Here is a 24103-nt window from a genome sequence, read left to right as displayed (position 1 = left end):
TTCCTTTCAACTATGTGATTACATGAATACATGAAATCTCAAAACTTTTATGTTTTTACAAGCATGATTGAATCTTGTAGGACTGAAAATGGTCACTTGCTGGCCTTAACTTCTGTGGGAGTGATCAATAAAGTGATTCTGAAGGAAAGAGAATTGTGTGTCCATTCGGCTCCATGCTATTTTGGTTCCTATCATGTATATTTGGATGAAGATTTTGGTAAAGGAGATACTTCTCTAGCATAAACCGTGGAATTCACCAAAGAGTAAAGAGTTCAAACTATAAAAACAAAAGGACTTTACTGGGTCTAGTGGTTCTAAACCTGGAACATCCACAGAGGCTCATGAACTTGATAATGGGGCCACCAAATTATGTTCAATATTTTGAAAAAATTAGAGAAAATTTAAAAATCAAAATATCCAATGGAAAGTTACATATATCTGTGTTTAACAAATATGGAGAAATCCAAACTTAAGTGAAGTCTTGGTGGATAAAAATTTTTAAAGTATGCGGTTTATGAAACAGAAGTGAGAAAACGTGTCTTTAATGTTTCAAGGCATTGGAATCTTTCCCAGCCTCTCATTTTTTTCAGATGAGACAACTGAGGTCAGAGTTGAAGAGCAACTTCTAAGGTCACAGAGATCTATAATGGCCTTGCTTGTATTAGACATGAAATCTAGAGATTTCTAGTAAACAAAGGCCAGAATTCACACATTAAGAACTTTCTGAGAGAGAAATATAAAATCTAGAGAGTTCTCTTATCCTCAGTGACATATGAATTTATCCAGAACAATTTATATGCATAAAAGTATTTTGTCATAAACATTTTCAATATATCTCTTCTACAACAATGAAGACAGATCTTCAATAGAAAGTTACAAAATACTGGTGCATCTTACCCTTAGTGGACCTATGTACACGTTCCTTTGCATAAGGTTACCTTGTATGGATAAAGCCTTGAGCGCATGAGTGTGTCAGAAGCTACAAGGACAATATAAAGCCAATTAATCTGTTATTGTGAAACTGTAAAGACTAAAAAGAATGTACACAAAATAAACTCTAAAGCTCCAAACTGAAGAAGTGGATAATGGAGGCAAAGTACCTCCGTAAAATGGTTTATAGAAACCTTATAAGTAAAGATAAACAGATAATTTAGATGTACTTAAATATTATCAAGGTACTTTATTTTATCTAATCTAAGATATTCTGTTAGTTAGGACTCACACAGAGAAAGATTAACCATACCAGATATTTCTTTTTTTTTCATTTTAATTTTATTTACTTTTTAAAAATTAACGTGTACAGCATAATATATTTCGAATTCTGTGTAGATTACATCATGTTCACCACCCGAAAACTAATTATAGTCCTTCCCCTCACATGTGAGCCTAATCACCCCTTTTGCCCTCCCCACCCCTTCCCCTACGGTAAACACCAATCCAATCTCCAACGCTCTGTGTTTGTTTGTTGTTGTTTTTATCTTCTACTTATAAGTGAGATCATATGGTATTTGACTTTCTCCCTCTGACTTATTTCACTCAGCAAAATACCCTCAAGGTCCATCCATGTTGTCACAAATGGCCAGATTTCATCATTTCTTATGGGTGAGTAGCAGTCCATCATGCATAAATACCACATCTTCTTTATCCATTCGCCCCTTGATGGGCACCCAGGTTGCTTCCAAGTCTTGGCCATTGTGAATAATGCTGCAATGAACATAGGGGTGCAAGCATCTTTATGCCTTTGAGTTTTCAAGTTCTTTGGATAAATACCCAGCAGTGGGATGGCTGGATCATATGGTAGATCTATCTTTAATTTTCTGAGGATACTCCATACTGCTTTCCATAGTGGCTGCACCAGTTTGTACTCCCACCAGCAGTGAACAAGGGTTCCCTTCTCTCCCATACCAGATATTTCTAAAGGAGGCAATTTAATACAGGAAATAGTTATGCAGGTGTTGGAAGGCTATAAGTGCAGAAAGCAGATGCTGAGGTTACCTAGTTATGGAAACTGCAGTGAGTGGCTTCCACATTAGGGAATAAAAAGAGGTAGATTCACCAAACCTAGGAGCTTGGCCCTGAGTGGCTGGTGCTTGAACCTCTGAGGTTCGCGGGGCTTGCTCTGTGACTGGTTGTGGAACCTCCAAAAGTGTCTGGAGGTTGTTGCTACAATTGTCCTCTGTTACTTGAGCAATGCCCGCAGGAACTGAAAACAGAAAACAAAAGTCCTTTCTTCTCTCTTCCTACCTTTCAGTCTCCCTGTCAGGTCTCCCATTGGCAGAACCTATCAGGAAGCCGTTGGGCAGGGGAATGTGACATCTGCGGTTCTCACATCCCACGTCCAGTCCAGCATCACACAGTACATAAGGGTGAGCTTGCCACTGAGAGGAAAAGATAAATAGCCTGCACAAATGCCACTGATCTTGAGATATCTCATTATTTTATCTCTCTCTGAGAAAGAAAAGCTGACAAACTACAGCATAAAGCTTGTACTTCTTAGAATTTTCCCCCAAGAACTGCTCTCTGTGCCTTCCGAGTGTTGTGAAGCAGCCTGTCTTAAAGAGTGCTGTGCTACTGTCTCTTGGATTTTCTTCTCCAAGCTGCAGACCCCCATCCTGCAAACTTTGATGCTGGTGTTTTTATGATCTTACCAGATGTCCATGGAAGGTTTTCAGAGAACCACCAGCGTTATGGGCTGAATTGTGTGTCCCCAAAACTCACATGTTGAACCTTAACCCTCAGCACCTCAGAATGTGACTCTATTTGGAGATAAGGCCTTTAAAGAGGTGTCAAGGTACAATGAGGCCTTTAGGGTGGGCTGTAATCCAATCTGACTGGGATCCTTATAAGAAGAGGAGATTAGGACACACACAGAGACATCAGGGATGCCAGTGCACAAAGGAGAGCCCATGTAAGGACATAGAGAGAAGATGGCCATCTGCAAGACAAGGAGAGAGGTCTCAGGAGAAACCAATCCTGATGGAACCTTGATCTTGGACTTCTGGTCTCCAGAACTGTGAGAAAATAAATTTCTGTTGTTTAAGTCGCCCAGTCTGTGGGATTTTATTATGGCAGCCCTAGCTAACTAACACAACCAGGAAGATGTTTTAAATAGCATCTGAAGTCAACACATGAAGGACCAACCATTGATATGACATTCTGAAAGGCCGAGGATGTGAACATCTGTGACGAGGTTCACACCCATGCAGGCAATCAGCAGAACATCCCAACAGTAGCCCGGCCAGTTGTAAGACACAACTCAATTTCTGAGATCTAAAATGAGAAAAAATGTGCCTCTTAGACTTAATGAAATGCAGTCATTCCTTCAGTCTTTCACCTTCATGTGCCACAATTCCCTGGTGGGTCTATTCTCTCTAGAATCTGGTCCTTGTTTTTCATAAACACTTTATAGTCAGTGAGTTCTGAACATGTGTGTTTGTGTGAATTTAGGAGCTATATTCTTTATGTGGTCATTGACTGAGGAATCCCAGTAAGAAGAAATGGATAATTCAGTAGTGAATTGCAAATTGAAAGCAACCAGTGTAGGTGTAATTTTAATACACAAATCAATAGCGAGTCTGCTTACCACACAATAGTTTAATCTGTGGAAGCAAATGGAATCCTAATGATGTTAAGTGAAAGAGAGCTGTGGCTGAGCAAGGGCAAAACTTCAGAAGCCCAATACATGGATTGACCCAACTTCTATCTGGGCAGAAAGAAGGCTGGAGTGGGGGTTTTTGCTCAGTAGCATACGGCAACAATTTGTGTTGTATTTTATTATCTAGAAGTTCAAACTTTAGCATTTAAAATGACTGTTGCAAATATAAGATTCTGCCATTTCCAGAATGTGTATGAAATCACACACTTTGTTTCTTTCATTAAACTGCCAACTCTTCGTCTCCTTGTTTTCCTTACTCATTTCTTCTAAGACTCCTAGAAAAAACATGCCTTTAGAAAATATATATATATATATATATATATAAGTTAATAGAATATTACGGAGCTATCACAGAAAACAATAATCCTTAGACAAGGGATTTCAGCTTTTACCAATTCGAGAACAATGAGTAATTTTCTTCTTTGCAGTCCCGTTGGGGTGAAATGTTCCCTTTTACAAGTGCTGTGCCCAAACTGTAATTAAGCAATTATCTTCCAGTTTCCAGCACTGAATTTTTCTTTAATTGTCTTCTGGACTCTGAATGGGATTATTTTCAGATGCATTTAATCCTCTGTCCCAGTGCCCAAAACTCCATCACCCTTTGGCTTCTTCACACATACAATCCATTCAGGTACTGTGTCAGTTAGAAGCTTTTGGTTGCAATTAAAAAAATGTGGGAGTCAAAAAAGCTTCAGCAATAAAAGAGATTTATAGGCTCACATTACCAAAAAGTCCAGAGGTGGGGCAGGTCTCAGGCTTACTCAGGGTTCTACTTTTTTTTCTTATGGTTCTCTACACTTTGCTTTCCTGGGTTAGCTTTCTGATCCATCGTGGTCTCAAGATGGCAGACAAGAGAGTGTAGTTTTCCACAATTACTGAGCAAAATTGCTGAGTACTGTGCAGACTGGACTTCCTCAAAGCAAATCTTTTGTCTAAGATAATGAACTGTCTAGTTGGTTTATCTATACCTAGTTGGTTGGTTGGAAAATTACCTCTGACAAGGGAGCTGGGATTTCTGTGATTGGTCTGCCCCTGCAGATCCTGCTCTGTGGCTGGGGTTGGGGGTGTAAAATAGATTATTGGGAGCGAACCACAAAGCACACTAGGCTCATGATTATTTTACTTTCGTCTTTGTATATTTCTTCTCATACCTCGTATTTTTTTTTCATGTAACTAATACCTTAAACTTCTTTCTGATTTTCATTCATTAACTTTCTTGCCAGTTGGATCTTAGAACAACAAAGAACGTCATGGCTAGGATTCTTTCATCCTAATCAGAATGTGACCTGCTGATCCTGAACACAACCATTTTAGTCTCGTTATCAGTTTAATGCCAGTTTTAACTGAAAGTAGGTTCCTTTTCTTCTACCAATTTAGCACACAATGTATGAGAAAAGCAAAAGCAAATTTTCATTGATTTCTCATTCATGTTCTTTCTCGTGCTCCCTAAACATGGTGGAGAGCTGAAGGAGGTGTGATGAGCAGATCTCAGCAGCCTGCAGATCCTCTAGGACCGGGTTCTGCCTCATCTGGTCAGGGAAGCTTAGCAACTGTACCAACAGGCTGCAAGTGAAAGGTAGAATATATTCTCAGGCTGTCTGGGAGAGAGCACCAGGGGGTTGGCCCATTTCATGCGAGATCCAAATAAATCAAAGTTGTTAAGAATGGCCAAGAATTTGCGGTCTGCTCTGGGAAAACAAACACAATACAACAATCCTGTCAAATTATATTACTGTGTCATTATATTCTTAAAATTTGAATATAGCATTTATCTTTAAATAAAAACTACAGCATTAGAATCATGTTGTACCTTTTTCTTGTATCTTACTCCTGGCAGGCTTTGACTAATTGGGCACCAGTCTGGCAGCCACACTTTTACGAGTATCACTCAAGATATCCAGTGGGGTCAAATGGTTATTTATAAAATATTAACACCTTTAATTTATTCATTACTATATTTTATTATAAACACTACCAGCCATGCTGTTCTTTTCCGAATCAAGGCTCAATGAGTCCAAAGGACCCTTTTTTAATTTGGTATTTTTTTATCAGAGAAATATAGGTAGATAGTTTTAAAATCAAATAATATTGCAAATCTAATAATGAAAAAAACTACCCTAATATCCTCCCATTCTCACCACTGAATCCAGCCACTATCCACTTTTTTAGATTTTCTTTGGATATTTGCCTCCATATCTATGATTATACTGCTAACTTTCGATTTTTTACTACGAGAAGATTTAGTTTTCTTTCCCACTTTCCCTAACCCAGAGGAGGATGCATACATCTTCTTTCCTTACTCCTCTCACCCTCCCTCTCCCTCAACTCTCCTAAAATATTTTAGTCATATCATAATGTTGTGTTAAACCAATATTCTGTTTCCATTACTATATCTATGTAAATACTACTCCCAGCTGAGCCAAATTGTGTAATATGATTGCGTTTCCTTTCTTCTACCCCCAGTTACTTTTCCCTGAACTTTTAATAATTTGTCTGTCTTTTCTGTTGCTTAGTTTAATCTTTTGCTGTTATTAGTTCTGTGCTCGCCCACCCCTGTCGCTGCCCTGCTCTTCTCCACACAGCCCAGCACATCAGCAAGCTAGCAATTCTATTTTCTCCAGGGAAGTCATGCTGAGGCCTCTGTCCTCCTGCTCTATCCAGGACTTGTTATCGAGGCTGCTGCATAGTCGTCCAGGGATTTTCTCTAATGCCGACATTCCTGAGAGCACAAAATATTTATATTATCTTGGAAGGTACAAATGCATTCTATCAAAAATATGTCCCTGTCACTATTGATGGTCATTGGAAAGACTCAAGACCTAGAAAATGAATATTAAAGGCATGTTTTATCAGAGGCAGTGAGACATATGCAGGGCTCATAGTTGAAACAAAAAAACCCAAAAACCATGTTATACTTTTGCATATTATTATAGCTTGTTGACCATGGATATTTAGCATTTGTACTGGGTTTATCCAAGAGTATTTCTCCTTTATTCTTCTCTCCAATTTTTCTGCTATTTCTTCAATACTGTCTGCCAATTCTTCCGGCCATAGACTTTTATATCATTTTTGTGATCTATTTGATTTCTCCACTAAGACCTCAAGGTTGTCATACACAGTTTAGTGTCTTTTACACTCCTTCAAACTTTTAAAACTTTGATTAAATTAGTAAAGCTGAAAGTAAACGAAAAGCTTGATTAAACAAGTATATGCATACATTTAATATAAATATTTAATATACTATATTGAGTTCAAAATAGCATGTGTTTAATGAAGCACATTATCAACGTGTCAAGCTTAATTTAAAAAATCTGAAAAGATATGTGTTCAGAAATACATACACCCATATAGTTATTCCTATCTCTCACTTATTAATGTCAAGATTTATCAATTAACAGATTTGATTTTTCACAATATCATTGCAAGCTTACCTGTCCCTTGACTGAAGTGCTCGTATGAAGTTCACTCCCAGATGAACCTCCCTGAGAATATCTGAAACATATCTGAGCATGTAGATGTATAAATACATAGAGGGACATGGCTTGATAAGCATCTACAATTGGGGAGAATTTTCTATGTGCTAGGCTCTGTTCGAACTGCTGTATTGTATTAATGTAGTGAGTTCTTCTTATAATCTTATGAAATAGGTATTGCTATGGCCTCCATTTTTAAAACAGGAAAAGCAATGCTTAAGTGACTTGTCCAAAGCCACAGAGCTAATGAAATGGCAGAGCCAGGATTCTAGCCCCTATCTGCCCGACTCATATCTGGAGCTCTCAGTACACTACACTACAGAGAATGTGTTAGAGGGTGACAGGGACCTGGATGCTATTGATTGGGTCTCATATGTAGAGTCTTCATTTTCAAGCACTAGATTATAACCCATGTATGTGTGAACACTCTCTTACATGTCTTTTGATGAACATATGTACACATTTCCATTGAGTATATCTGACAGTGGAATTGTTAGTTCGCATAGTAAGGATATGTTCAACTTTAGTAAATGTTGCTAAATATTCTCCTGAAGTATCAATTAATCCTCCTTCCAGTGGCAGTATCTGAAATTTTCAGTCATTCCCCATCCTTGTCAACAACTGATATTGTTAGTCTTTCTCATTATAGCCATTTCAGTGGATTGTCCATGGTGTCTCATTGGAGTTTCAATTTGCGTCTCCCTGATGCCTAAGCAAGTTGAGCACATTTTCCCGTGTCTATTGACCACCTGGATACCTGCTTTTGTGAAGTATCTGTTCTAATCTTTTGCCCATTTTTCTCTTTGGTTGTCTGGATGATAATATTTCATAGACTAGATTACAATTTGGGGCCATACTTTTAGGAACATTAAGGGCCATTTTTAGTAGAACAATCCCACTGCTGTAGGACTAGACATTTTGCCTGTGTATAGTTATTGCAGCTTATTGAGTATAACTGAATAGTTCCACAAATTTGCCTAGTGGAAAAAATGCCTCTCCACCTTCCTCCAGAAATTAAAAGCTCTCATAAACAATATATATTTTGGCAACTGGTATTTAACACCTGACATGTTAGTGTGGCATTTTCTTCTATCCCAATGGCCATATGCTCCCAGGTGACAACTCTGAGAATGCTTACCTCTTAAACAAATGCTGACCTGTCACCACTTGACATATGGTGAGCGGTGGGTGGACCCTTACTTCCCTACAGGGCATCTGCTCCCCACCGCTTTCCTGGAGAGGTCAGGATGCTTTTGGGCATATGCCTATCTAAGCCTTACAGTGACACTCCTCTTCCCAAGGGGGCAAGAAGCTGAGCCCATGTCAAAGGCTGTGCCAGTATTTATATGGCACAAATTGAAAAATGGCCTCATAAAAGTAGAGGTTTAAGTGTTGTTTTGTCATTAAAAGGCAGGAGTAGAAATGACAGGGACAGTGGTGGTAGGTAGATATGGGTTGCTCAGCCTCTGTGAAACTCAGTTTATTTATCTGTAAAGTGGGGATAATTATACAGGACCCAGTTTTCAAGGTTGTTGTGAGGTTAGAGATAATGTATGCAACACACCTAATCTGGAGAAATATTCCAACTCTAAACAAAGGGCCATCAAAGGCCTTGTTTCAGTTATCTTTGCTGCATTACAAACCACACCAAATTTTATTGGCCTTCATAGGCCGCAAAAGGCCAAAGTCAAGCTGTTGGATAGTTGGCACTTATCTGGGGGCTTGGGGGAAAAATGCATTTCCAAACTCATTCAGGTTGTTGGCAGAATCAGTTTCTTTGCTGGCTGTCAACCAGGAGCCACTCATTGCTTCTAGAAGCAGTTGCCACTTCTATCTTCAAACCAGCAAGAGTGCATTGAGTCCTTCTCATGCTTCCAATCTCTCTGTCTTCTTCTGTCACCAGAGTAGAGAGTTGAACTTTATCTTACAGGCAATGAGGAAGTGGAGCCCTGCCCATATCCCTTAGGCAATTTGAGTGTGCTCCCGGGACTTGCAACTGCCAGTGTCTGTATTTCTATGCCTGAGGACTTTTCTGTAACCTGGAAAGGTTGCTCTGCCTAGTGTGAAAGGCAGGAAGTACTGTGGACTTAACTCTCATCAGTCCTTGGTTAAGCAGCCCTCGACCAAGGACTGATGTTGTGTATAAATATCCCAGATTCCTCTCTAAGTGTGTTAGTTTTCTAGGACTTCCATAACAAAGTACTGAAAACTGGGGTCCTTAAAACAACAGAATCTTATTCTTTCACAGTTCTTGAGGCTGGAAATCCAAAATCAAGGTGTTAGCAGGGCTATGCTCCCTCTGAGACTCTAAGTAGAATCCTTCCTTGCCTCATTCTAGCTTCTGCTGGTTGCCATCAATCCTTGGTATTCCTGGGTTTGCAGCTGTGTAACTCCAATCTCTGTCTCCATCTTCACATGGCTTTCTTCCCTTGTGTCTTCAACAGTCTTCTTATAATGACATCAGTCATATTGGATTAAGGGCCCACCCTACTCCAGTATGACTATATCTTTACTTAACTAACTCCATCTGCAAGGACCCTGTTTCCAAATAAGGTCACATTCTGAGGTACTTGGAGTTAGGACTTCAACATATGCTTCTGAGGGACATAATTCAACCATAACACTTAGGGTAGGAACATTCCTTGGTGTGAATTTCATGCTATTTTCCAGTTGTCTATGGGATTAAGCTCTGTTTGCCCACAGTGGGAGCTAGCTCTATAATACTCTTATTGGCTGACTTCCCTTCCACTTGTGACTTCCCTACTCCCCTGCTGATGTTTCCTTCATGTCCTAAATAAACTTTCTACACTCAAGTCCTTGTCTCAGGAGACCCAAACAAAAATAGGTTTTTTTCTGGGGGAAACCAAACAAAATCGATGAGTCACTGAAGATTTTTGGTAGTAGATTGACATATGTCTTGCTTTCTATAAATCCTGTTGATATCTGCTTCTCAAGTGCCACTTAGAACCAAAAGGTTGCACGCCTCCATCGCATACACTGACAAACAACTTTGAGCCTTTAATTGTATTATCCGAGATTTATACTAATAAAAACAGACTTGTTTGAGGTTCAACTGTGATCAAGTTAAGGATCATGCCCTTCTGTGGATTAGCCTCAGGGCTTCTTATACTCTTACCTTACCTAAGGATTCCTAAACATGAATTTCCAAAGAATGTTCCTTGTCCCAAACCCTCCATCAATTTAATTTAGTGCTTATTAAATGCAATGCAAGGAGTTGTTATTTCAAAGCAAGAAAGCAGAAAAAAATTCTTATTCCTCAAGAGAAAAATCAGCAACAATAATAACAAGTATAACCACCATAATATCAAAGACTGTCATGGTGCGAAAGCAGGGTGGGAAGGGAATGGTTGGTAAAGGGCAAAGTGAGGTTATTTTCACCACTCAGTCTCTGCCTTGTATACCTGCCAGAGAATTATCCAGTAGTGATCATGAATGCAATGGTCATAAATCCCTTTCACATATGAAGAATCATTTGTGACAACCTTGAAACTGAGCTCTAGATGAGTGAAGAAATATGTAATCAACCCTTTGACCCTTGTGTGATGGTCCTTTCTGACTCGTTTAACTGCTGAATCCCTGAGAGCATGCTCCCCTATTTTCTTCTCCAGTTCTCTGGCCATGAGTGGAATCCTGTGCTTGTAAGGTCATGTCTGTCTGGAGCACAGTATCTGAGATCATGCACCCACGACTCCACATTTATCCAGCTGTGGCAGCATTAGCATCAGAGCAAAGGGGAGGGGCCTTTGCAAAGCTTGGTTTCTGATTAGATATGCCGCTTGTGTGCTGACATGGCTTATAGGTCACACATTGATTATATCAGCTATTGTATTCTGTGTTGTATTCCAGCAATTGTTCATTTATATACGTATCCTCAACCCTTAGCATAGAGTTTTACCCATAAGAAGTGCTCAATATGTTTCTGCTAAGTAAGTGAATTGCTTAGAAATCTCCTAAGATGAGGTAAAGGATAAAGGATAAAACTGTGAGAGGTGAGCTTAGAGTTGAATAGACATATGAAAGATGAGGTTGACTACCCAGGAAAACAAGCCACATAAACAGATGCTAAGAGCTCTATGGATGCAGAAAGGAAATATGAAAATGGCCCCTGAGGAATCATAGCTTTGTCTAGGTCCCTTTTACCGGACATGTGTTTGTGAGCTGATTCTATTTACTTCGGGCAGGCAAATGATGACATTTTCTTAATAAGTGATCTCGGGAGTAATGAAGAAATAAGAAAAAGGAAATGGGGTGAAGAGGTCTCGGCAAATCTGTTTTGCTCAGTAGTGAGAGATGCTCTGTATCAAATAGAGCTCAATTCTAGTAGAGATTGTCCTTACTTAAAAAAGCATCTGTTCTACCTCCTGAGATGTGTGTGTGTGTGTGTGTGTGTGTGTGCGTGTAATTAACTGTTAACATCACATTAAACAATTACACAGCCAACTCCATATTGGGCATGGAAGGATTAAAGATCACATCTCTGGCTTGCTCTTCTTGTCGGATGCTTAGTGGTGTTACACAGGGAGAAACACTATGTTGCCCAAAGTCGAGAGCCATCCTGGGCATGAGAGTGTGCTCTGCTGGAAGTGGCTGCAGACCAAGCAGAGAGACCCCAGTCATTCCTGGGTTAACAAATAAAGCCGGTGGCCAGCATTTTGCCTCCAGTGTTGGTGAGACAAAGCCTCTGTAAAGATTACACTGAAAGAGAATGTTACACAGTTGCAGATGCAGAAACCAAGGGCTGTTTTCAAACAGTAAGCAAAGACCCTGAGACAGTATGACAGCCACCGTGAATAGAGCTTGTACTCTGTACCAAATGTTGCATGTGCCTCATAGGTAATCCTTGGCACAATGCTGTCAAATAGGTGTGCCCACATTTCAGATAGAAGAAATAGACGTGAAATGAGCTCCTGATCACAAACTTTGTAAGAGGCAGAACAAAGATTCAAAACGAGGTTTGTGTCATTCCACAAGTCTGAAATCTTTGCTGTACACTGCCATGCAGTGCCTTAGTGCAGAACACAACACGACAAAGCTTTATTTGATATGTTGAAGAGGGTCAGCAGGCTTGCAAAAGGGAAGAGGAACCCAAACCAGAAAATGATCACAACAGAAGGTCAGAGTTTTCAGGTCTTTAGTAAAGGAGCAACCTGGACTAGTATTAGAATCCACTGCATATTCTTATGCTTGTAAATTAATAACCTTTCCTTTTTGGTGAGGAAGATTGTCCCTGAGCTAACATCTGTGGCAATCTCCTTCTATTTTGTATGTGGGATGCCACTACAGCATGGCTTGATGAGGGGTGCAAAAGTCCGCGCCTGGGATCAGAACCTGCGAACCCTGGGTCGCCAAAGCAGAGTATGTGAACTTAACCACTATGCCACTGGGCTGGCCCCTATAGCTCTATTTTTATGATTAAGAAAAGCAAACATTTGAAGGATCTCTTTCAGCTCTTATCACAGATATCGATCTTACTGGACGCCAAGGATCCAAGATTCTGGTCTCAAGAGCAGGCAAAACCCTTTGATCAGCAGACCCTGATCCAGATTGCTGTCAGCACAAGGTTTGTCCCTCTACAGACAGCAGTTGCCTTAAACAAACAAAAGTTGCTGTCCTCAAGGAACTTCTACTCTACGAATAGTAGCCTTAAACTTATGAGAACAGACCAGACTCCTCCATTTCCACATCAGCTCCAGCAGTTAGTCACACAATGAGATTAAAAGGCTGCAAGTTTGTAATGGACATGTGGCTGCTCTTCTCGTATCCTATATAAGAGTTATTTGAGACCGATGTGACAAGACAGAGTCTGTAGAGAAACGCTCAGTAAGATTTACAAAAGGGATTAGCATTTAAACAAGTGAAATCGTACCTGTGGTCAAATCAGGGAGACCACAATTTATAATCATTATTAGGGTGTCATCCTTCTGTTTCTGGACATAAATTGCTCACTAGCTAAGTCAAGAAGAAGTCTCCTCTTCCCACTACTGGGGCACGATATTACAAGTCTCCCCTCCCTGTCCTCAGCCTGGCCTTGGCAGTTAGCGGATCCCACTCTGTGACCTGTAGGTCAGTGTCTGTGAGCAGCAGAAAATAGAAAGTGTCTGTAATCAAGCTGAGAAGAGCAGTTCCAAGTCTGAATTTACCCGAGGGGATCTGCAGAAAGGGCAGAGTGAAAGCAAAGGTATGCAAACAGAGGCAGGCAGGGGGAAAGATTAAATGTTGCTATTTGAATGCATAAACCTCTTCATGTTTAATAAGTACTCACAGATCAGGTAAAAAAAGTTCAGAGAAAGTAGTTATAAACAGTATCCCATCTGAGCAGCTTGTACCCTGAGGCCAGGACTGGTTCTCTATATTTACAGGAGCATGGGAGGCTTGCTTTGGTTTCTGGTTCAGCGTCTTAGTTTCTCCAGGTATGGGCTGCTTGCTAACTTAGGCTCTTTTTCCTCTCCAGTGCCTATTCCCATCCCTTTCTAGTATTATCATCTTGAGTTTCTTAAGGTAACCATTTTACCCCCTAACGTTAATCCAGATATTTTGGGTGGAACTGGCCTGTTCCTTGCTCCCTGATCCGGGAGTGGGCACGTGACTCAGACCTGATCACTTGTTGTATTCTGGGGATGCAAAATAACCAATAACCGTTCTATAGAAAAGAGAAATAAGGTGAGTTTTACTTGAGCCAGAGTGAGGATTATAACCTGGGAAGGGCTTTTCCAGAAAGGAAGAAAGTGTTCCGGAGAAGCATGGTTTTAGAACAAAGAACATACGTTAAACACACCCAAGATGCATTTTCATCAAAGTTTCAAAAAGGTATTTAGTTGCAAATTAGTAGGTCAACATGACCCTGATAATTGGGAAAGGGACTAATTGGTTGTTACCAACAGGGCAGAGGAGGGGAAGTATGTGTTCCAATGTTAAGAGAGTGCATTCTTTAATGGTTGAAGCAGATGTACAATGTATGTTTGATAGGCCAAAGTCAGGCTTCTTTAGTTCAAGCTGAATCAGTTTTGAACCTAAATAGTTACCCCATACACCTCAATGTGTGAGAATCTCTTGGCAGTTCCACGATTGATCAGTTCCCTAACTCTAATTAGTCAGGGATGGACACATGACCCAAGTTGGTCCAAAGGGACTCAATTATGAGAATCTATATATATATTTTATAGAACTATTGAGAAAGAGATGTTCTTTTCCTGTCAGGATTGATTTCTGAGCTGGTAGGATGTAGACCTGGAGTGGTGGGCAGTTTGCCACCCTGAGGAGCAGCCATCATGCAGGAAAGCCGAGTTCAGCAATGGAAAGAAACTGAGTTCTGATAGCATTGTTTGAGTTCCTAGATCCTGCCATACCTGAAGCTAGCATATCTTTGGACTGTTTAGCAATTATTCTAATAGATTTCTGTCATTGCTCTAGCCACTTCAGGTTAGACAACTTTCAATAATAGGATCCTAATGGATATACTTCTCAAGTCTTCTCTAGAGACTAGAAATTGCCCCTAAACCTCAGCCGCACTGCCTGGAATCCTGCTGTCAGATCTCTTTGATTCTGAGGATCTCCCTAGATCTTCTATTCTGTTCCTTTAGATCAGTGGTTCTCAACTGAGGGTGATTTTTTCCACTAAGGAACATCTGGAAATATCTGGAGATATTTTCATTTGTCATAAGGGAGGTAGGTGGGTGCAGGCCAGTAATGCTACTAAATATCCTACAATGCGTGGGATAGCCCCCTACAACAAAGAATTATCCAGCCAAAATGTCACTGGTTCCTGTGATACTGGGATTTATAATAAATCTATATTTGGTTTTCCAGTTCCTGGCATAGAGTTCTAGAAATTTCCTAAGTGATGAGAGGATCAATGTGTCCTCTGTTATGTTAATGAGGTGACTTTTGGAAAGCCCCTACGTAGCCTAAGGATGGGGGCTGGTTCCCAGTGGAGTCAACCAAGTGATTAGAGGGTTGAAACTTTCAGCTTCACCCCTGACCTCCGGGAGTGGGAAGGGGCTGGAGATCGAGTTCAATCACCAATGACCAATGATTTAATGAATCATGCCTGCATAATGAAGCCTCCGTAAACACTCAGAAGGACAGGGTTCAAAGGACTTCCTTTGGTGAACATGTGGAGATGCAGGGAGAGTGTCACCCCAGAGAGCATGGAAGCTCCGTACCCCTTCCCACATACCCTGCCCTATGTGTCTCTTCCATCTGGCTGTTCCTAGTTATTTCCTTTCATAATAAACAGGTAATCTAGTAAGTAAACTGTTTTCCTGAGTTCTGTGAGCTGCTGTAGCAAAGTAGTCAAACCTGACAAGGGGGTCAAGGGGGCCTCTGATCTATAGCCAGTTGGTCAGAAGCATAGGTTGTGATTGACATCTAAAGTTGGGAAGGAGGGAGTCTTGTAGGACTGAGACCTTACCCTGAGAGGTCTGACGCTATCTTCAGGTAGATGGTGTCAGAACTGAGTTAAATTGTAAGACACTCAGCTGGTGTCATGGAATTGCTTGATGTGTGGAAAAAATCCACATGTGGTGTCAGAAGTGTCAAAAGTAGTGCTGTAGTGTTCAGAGGGTAAGTGTCTAATGTAAATGAAAACAGTGGTGTGTTTTTACTTTACAGGGCCCCTGTTGAGAAATTCTGCTTTAGGCATTATAATCTGCGTATCTCCTAGGACTAATACTTGCCACTATTCCTTAATTTGTCATTCAAGAACTGTCCATGAGGGTCCCTGAGCCGAGCATTGTACTCACATTGGGGATGCGGCATGGTCAGGACACAGTCCTTGCTGTCAGGGGACTTACAGAGGTATTTGACGCCCCTGGCCTTGTCCTCTGACTACGTGCCTCAGCTAACCTCCTTCAACCTCAGATCCACCCTGGGACTCTGTCTGGTCTCGAGGTGTTGGACATCCTGAACATGGTCCATTCTGTTGCCTCTTGAATCGGATCACGACAAGCAACATTCATCATCCCAAATAGATATTTTTAGCGCAGCAATGCATCACTTGTAATGGCAGTGGAGAATTTTCTCAGACTTTGTATGGCCTAAAAGAACTTGAGCCTTTTCTGTCTTTTTAGTGTGTGGTTTTTTTTTTTTTTTTGGCTTTCATAGGAGTCTTTTTCTGAAGGAGCAGTAGACCATAATTATGTCTTTTTGGCTCCATGATGTGGTGAATAATGGATGTTGGTTGAAAGGAGACCATTTACAAACGTGGAATAAGTGAACGTAAATTTGGTGATCTGTCTAGAGTATTTGTAGTAAATAATTTTGGAAAACTCCTTGCTCATGTCTGATAGATAACCTCTCAAAGTGTCCTTTTAACATTATTATGCTCATAGTGTATTTCAGAGCTCAGAAATGTGATCCGAAAAACTGGATTTCTATGTGTGAACAGCAGTGAGGGAAGAATGACAGGAGCGTGTGTTTTTTTCCTAGGTGAATCAGATGGACAAAACAGATCACTGTGGAATGCTTTGTGACTGCTATTTTGAAAATCTGGTAGTGTATTTTTAGCCTGTAAAACCTCTGTTCTGACACGTTTCCTCCTGGGAACACGCTGCAGCTGCTGGGAGAAGGGAAGCCCCAGCACAGCTTTCTCATGTAGCAGCAGGCCACACAGGCCAGTGAGGAAAGCCCTTTTGAATTCTAGCTGTGATAATTCCACAGTTGACATGGCCACTGAGTCCAGCTTTGCAAAGTTATTTTTTAACATAAAACAAAGGTGCCCTGGGGTCAGGCTGGCTGCTAAGAAGATGCAAGCAGTGGAGGTTGAGGGAATAAAGATGTGAAAGCTGTGATCTAATAAAGGCAAGTTAGAGCCTCGCTCCTTTAGAGCAACGTGTTTATAATTCACAATTGGATGGAGCCAGAGGAATGACCCCATTGGGTTTCTTAATTTTGAAAGGAGAGACATAGTTCAGCCTTCCACAATTTGTGCAGAGTTGGGGGAGGCAGGGAAAGGGGTCTTCACAGGTCTTTTAGCCAGACCATTTGTTAGGAGTAGAGTTGGGATGTGTCTTATTGTTTTGATCATTTGTGAACTCCAAATGCTGCCAGATTAAAAATATCTTCCCCTTTCTTTTCTTTTCATTTATTTTGTGCTAGTGTACAGAAAGATTATTAAAATGGAATCAATTTTCTCTCCTCGCACTGGGGACACTAATGAAGATGTCTAAGTTATGTAGACTAAAATATAATTGACATTTACTATATACCAAACATTGTGTTGTGCGTGCTACCTTCATTGTCTAATTTAATCTCAGTGAAGGAGATGCAGCAATTATTTTAATTTTATTGATGCAAACACCGTGAGAGTTGTGTCTTTTGGTCTTATTCACCACTGCATCTATCCTAGAAAAGTGCCTGTGGTGTAGAGGGTGTCCAATTTATATTTAATGAATAGGGGGCCGGCCGGGTGGCGCAGCAGTTAAGTTCGCACGTTCTGCTTCGGCAGCTCATGGTTCGCCGGTTCGGATCCCAGGTGCAGACATGGCACCGCATGGCAAGCCATGCTGTGGTAGGCGTCCCACGTATAAAGTAGAGGAAGATGGGCACGGATGTTAGCTCAGGCCCAGTCTTCCTAAGAAAAAAGAGGAGGATTGGCAGATGTTAGCTCAGGGCTAATCTTCCTTGGAAAAAAAAAAAAAAGAATATTTGATGAATAATTTATAAAATAAGTGATGAGATAACTCTGGGTAAGAGAGATGAAGTAAGTTTTCCTCCACTTCTTGTGATAATAGAATATCTTGTTGCAGACACCTTTCGACTGGATAAAATATTGACAAAACAATCTGTTGGATATTAAAAAACAGCGATCAAGTCAGCTCTTTCTCAGAGCAGTCATAAAGAGTCAATCCTGAATTGAAAGGCGGGCTAGGGACACGAGCCCCCAAACTGATGCCTTCCTTTCCCTTGAGACAGATACCTTCCAAAGCAGGGGAGGAGAGCCTGACCAGCTGAGAAGAGCTTTCAGAAGTTTTACACAGCTCAGGTACCAATGTTGGAGCTCACTGCCCAGCAAGAAGCAAAGGCCCTCTAAATACCCTGAGGATGCTGAGGTCCTGAGACCTGATTCAAATCCCGGTTCTACCACTTTCTAGCTGGGCATGTCAGCCACACATTTTTTTTTGGTGGTTGTTAATAAACTTTTTTGAAGCATCATCGGTGGACACATTGATGAATTAACACAAAGTGACCATACCAAATTAACCATTATACAGATCAAGAAATGAACCCCGGAAATCTTCATGCCCTCTTTTCCCCAGTACCTGCTATCCTGACCTCTAACAGCACAAACAAATATTGCCTGTTTTGTTTTTTTTTCAACATATACATATCTGGCTTTTTTCCCCATCAGTTTTATGTCTGAAGGATTCATTTACATTGCTGCATGTGGCTGTATTTCATTCATCATCTGTTGCTGTGTATGATGCCATTTTATGGCTCAACATAAAGTCAATTTGGTAAATTTTCCACATGTACTTAAAAAGAATGTGTATGCTGCAAATGTTGGCCACAGTATTCTACATATGTCAATTAGGTCACACAATAGCTAATAGTATTCATACACAGTCGGTTAGTTTTGTTGTTCAACTGTTCTCTATCTTTACTGATTTTCATGTTTTTTTCTAGCAATTTGTGATAAATCTGTGCTAAAATCTCTCATTATGAGATAGAAGATCTTCAAAATCATTAAGTTTAATGTTTTAATGTTACAGATTGTAAACGAGGCCAAAAGAAGGAAATACATGGATCATAAGTTGATTAATAAATCCCATGGGCCAGGCAATGATGTAGGCCCTTTATACACATGATCGCATTAAATCGTCACAAGAACCCTATGAGGTAGGAAAGTGCCAGGATATTTTACAAGTGAGAAGATTGAGTTCCAGTGAAGTTAAGTAATTTGCTCAGATCTCTCTGGAGGCTAAAATGTACCACATTATATCCTAAGGTTCAATATCTTGCCACTGGATTCAGAGAACCTTGAACTGATCATCAGTCATTCCGCAGGCATTAGTTCAGGGTGTTTTTGTGCCACTCAGTGTTTCAGGAGCTCAGGAATTAAGATTAAAAGAAAAAAGGATGGCCATTTTTCCTGGGAAATTCACAGGTAAATGGGGAGATCGACATGTAAATGAACAGTCATAACACAGACCCCAAGGAAAGCTTCTCATGTCCTATAAATGAGTTTGGATTTTATCTGGAAGGCTTTGGGGAAACCTTAAAGAATTTTTGGTAGGTCTGGAGGCTAAGCATTAATTCTAGCAAAGGCTGGTGGCGGGCTGAACTGTGGTCACGGCTGTGGGAACAGCCATCACGGTATAGACTCAAGAGGGATTTAGAAGGTAGCCCTGAGAGCAGGCAGAACAGGGCTTTTTCCACCTTTACAGCCCATAGTCGCCGGTGTAGGCACGCCCTCTGGAGAGGCATTTCTCAGCACTGGAAGATCAGTGCAGATTAAAGCAACTTCAGGTAGTACCTTTGTAGAATTGCAATTATCTTAATTTCTCCAAGGGTCATTCTCCTTGCTTGAGGTGGGAAGAGGTCTTCTCTGACGTAGATCAGTTACCCAAGAGACCTTGGGAGAGCATCTAAGTGTAGAGAAAATTTGGGCGTGAAGAATGGTGTTTGTAGGTGGGGGGATAAATCTCATCCCTCATTCCCACCAAAATTTCAGGTAGTTTGAGAAGCTTGCTTCATGCTCCAAATGTGGCTACGGATTCCTGTCTAGTCAACTCTAGGAGCTATGTAGATGCTCCTGTGTTACCGGGAACAGAGCATTTCTGATTAGAGCTCAAAGCCTCTTTCATCTTACCTGCAGTAAAACGGAGCTCCACATCCTTTCCGGCTTTGGAGTGAATGTCTTTTGGGAGCACTAGGCCTTTGCCTACCTAGCAACTCGCACACATTTCAGCTCTTTCCCAGGGATACTTTATTTTCTTGGCGTCCACCCAAAATCCAGTTTTCTAGTTGTCATTTAAGGGTTGACTCTTATTTTAAATTTTATTTTATTTTACTCCCCCTAAAAGGGACTTTTCTAAAGTATTCTGTGTTTCCTTTCTCTATTAAAAAGCATAACTGAAAATAGTGGATTTTTTTTTATGATTTAAAATTATCGCCATGATCATCAATGTTTGTACTCACTCTGATAGTACAATGCTCTTGTTGCTTTTGAAGTGCTTGATGTTACACAAAATGCTTCTAGTCTATTACAGTTTAATATGGGTAGCTTTGTCTCCTGGCTTTGCAGTTAAGTCTTAATAACAATAGTGAATCTCTGACTTCTAGACTGATGCCACATTGAACCCAAAAGAGGCGCATTGATATCCCCTCCTGAGTATGACATGGGCTTTGTGATATCTGTGGCCATATCATTTTTCCAGATGATTGCACTTGCTGAAATGTTGAAACCTATCTTAGTAAATTTGAGGTTAAACAGTAACAGAGAGTATCAGGCCCATTTCTGGAAGCTTTCTTTGTCTGGGCTTGCAGTGAATTCTGTTTTTGGTTAATCATCCCTCTATAAACACTCTTTCAGATTTTCCCTAATTTACACTTCAACTCTTGGAATATTTGATATTCAGGGTACCAAAATTATAGGTCTCTTGGTGTAAGCTATGTATCAAGAAACTTAGAAATCCATAAGTGAACTTTACTTGCCCTCTTTCCTCTTTCTAACTCCCAAATGTAAAAGAAGTAATCTGTTTTCAATGATTGAAGAATTGCTCCCTCAGTGGAGGAGGTATTTTACCTTCCAGAGTTTGACTTAGCTGATCCACAGAATCTGCAACCTAATTTCCCTTTGGGCATGAAGGTGTTCTATGGTTCCAAGTAAGGAAAAGGACCAGGGAATGGCAAAGCTGATATGGTGAGCAAAGCCACTAAGCTAGGTGCCAAAGTCCAAGGAGCAAGAAGGCAAGGTATGTGTCAGGTAGGGGTGGGGAGAGTTGCCAGACATGAGGATCGTGGGGGCAGATATAGGAGTCTGTAACCGGAAGAGAAAAAGCAACAGAGTTAGGAAACAAATGAAATAGAAGGGAGAGTTGAGGAAAAGGGGAGGGTACCCGGTGGCCCCTGTGTTGAACCCTATGCTGGTTCCCAGATTTCCCTTTAGTAGTAAAGGACTTATTCCCTCAGCTGCTGATAGTGCTGCCAATAGATATCCTTCAGCTGTTGGTCTTCCTTGGGGATGGGCAGCTGCCATTCAATGACTGACCAATGCAGGAGTGTAAAGGCTTGGTCCACTTGCCCCAGCTTAGAACAACTCTGAAGGATCCTCCCAGGTCCAGAGTTCCGCATGATGTTGACCGAGCCATTCATTGGGACTGCATCACAGTCCAGCTTCTCCCTCTGTCCGAATCCTGCTTCCTTCCTTTTCCTTCTACAGGTATTGATCCCCAAAACATTCTGTAATAATCACCCTACATGCCAATCTTTGTCTCAGAGACTGCTTTCCAGGGAACCCAACCAGAGGCAATCACGTATAACTCCTTTTGTGTTTGAGGCTTGCTTTTATGAGCAGTTTGCGATGAGATATGAGGATGATCAGACCAGTTCAAAGATTAAAGAGCAAAGTAGAAACTCAGGGTATAAGGGTCTTTCATGTCCTCAAACGGCCTACTATGCTGAACTTGTACAAAAAGATTGTTGATATGGGAAAACTCAAATATGTGTGGCACTAGGGACATGCAGATAAAGATCCTAACATTTCCTAGGTTAGATCACACCTAACCTCAGAAGAGACAAGAACTGGAGTTCTGAGAGGCAGCCAGTTGGATCTTCAAGATAAGGCAATGAACGGAAATTGGTTCAGAGAGTGAACTGAGGTCTATAATGAGGCGCCCACTAGAAGGAGAAAGGCATATACTGGCAAACAAATGGTCATTTGATGAATGGTTTGGGCTACTTCTGGATGCTCGAGTCCACTGGGGCAAGAAGACTCCTATTTATAGGAGTCAAACCAGGAAAAATTCCATGTGTCCCCTGAAACCTGGGGATGGGTGAAAGATACCAATCAAAAAGAGTGAGGTCATTAGCACCCATGATTTCTAAAGGATGATGAGCTTCACCCGCAGCTTGATGCTGAAGATCTGACAGCTACAGCTGGCATCCTGCCAACCCTGGGAAGAGCCCTGTCAGGCCACGACAGAGGCAGTGTCCTCATTCACTGCCCTTCCTCTCTGTGTGTACAAATCCCGGCTTTCCAACCTCAAAGGCTCACAGGTGGAACCTACCAGGTTATTTTGGCCCATAACTCTTTATAGCATTTACAACTATACATAAAAAAAAGTGCTTTATGAAATGGAATATAGTGGGATAGACAGACTTTATTTCTTTTCTTGGTTCTTTCAGAGCAGAATAAAGAGATCTGGACATTGAACTTGGTATATTACACTTGCAAATTACTCCTGGGTATTATGTGGTCAGGTCCTGCTCTTGTGCCTGTAATACATTTTTTTTCTCCTTTAAATTCAGCTTATTTCCGTGGATACGTACACATATATTCATGATTAACTTAGAATAGGTCAAACGTCTAAAAGTGTTAGTGTTGAACAGCGGACTCAGCCTTTTTGGCACATGACAGATATCAAATATTAGGATGTTTTGCTAGCACAAAATTCAAAATGACACTAGCCAATAGGAATAATTTTAACAACCACATCTACAGTATAGCAGCATCTTGCAATATCTATAAAAATATCCGCACTAGTTATTTTGTTCTTCTCTAGCCTCAGGCTCTTGTTAAATAGAATTCCTCACTGCCCTGATGTCAGTCTCTTATACTTGGAAGATGCAGTCTCCATGTTCCAGGAGACACACAGTCTTCCAGCCTGACAGTCCCTGTGCCTCTGCCTCTTCCCGCAACATTATGACAATCAAGTATATGCCCAGAAGAAATAAAAATATTTTATTTGTGGATCAAAAGAACAGTATGCTGCTGAAAAATCTAACTGAAATATTAAACAGTGCTTTTGTTGACCATGTTTAATTCTGCAGGAAAATCTACAACTGCGTATGAATTCTTATTCTTAACTGCTCTCTCTCTCATCCTCCCCCGTCCTAATTAGTAATATCTTGTTCATTTCCACAGATGAAAGAAAGGGAATGAAGGAAGAGATGAGTTTTTGAGCTGTCTGTTTGTAAAAAACCAAAACCTTTATGCACTTAATAGATTGTAATCTAGTAATGTGTATATAACATTTTGAAATCCCCCGCAAAATGCAGTATACACATGATCAGCCCCTTGTTTTTTGTTTTTTCACTGAATATTATGTCCCGGAGCAAGATTCATTTTAATACATGTAGCATTATGTTTTAAAACAATTTCATGCTATGACATTTTACAGTTATCATGATTTAATCAGCCTCAAAATGGTGAGCATCCAGGTTGTTTCCACACTTTTGCCACTGTAAACAATGCTGCAAGGAATGTTTGTATGTTAATTTACAGTATACAGGCCACCCATAAATATAACATCTGACTTTCCCCAAGTCTTGTAAAATTCTCCTGTCTCTGTAACAGAACTTCATAAGTAAGTGAGGAGAAACCAAGATGGTAGACTCCCGTCCCAGCCACTGTAACTTCCATCCCCAGGTTTATTTTTACCAATGTATCACCAGTTGATATTTCCCTTAACACACCATGATGGTTCACAGCTCCCTGCTTGCTGCATTGAGAACCTAACAAATTTCTACTTATCTTTTAAAACCTATTCACAAATCACCACCCCTATGCAAGCATCTTCCCTCTCCTAGAATTAATCACCTCCTTATTTGCAGTGTTCTCAACCTTATTTGCAGTGTTCTCTATTGCTGCCCAAATAGCACTGTATTACTTCTGTGTGTACGTGTTTGTCTTCTCTTTTGGACTCTGAGTTCATGGTGGGTTGGGACTGGTACTTATTTGTTTTTCTGTCTTTAAATGCTAAGTAAACTGTCTCTGACACATAGATGCTCAACT

This window comes from Equus quagga, chromosome 1, assembly GCF_021613505.1.
Source record: "Equus quagga isolate Etosha38 chromosome 1, UCLA_HA_Equagga_1.0, whole genome shotgun sequence".
NCBI classification, from domain to species: Eukaryota; Metazoa; Chordata; class Mammalia; order Perissodactyla; family Equidae; genus Equus; species Equus quagga.
Note: the sequence above shows the minus strand (reverse complement) of the source record.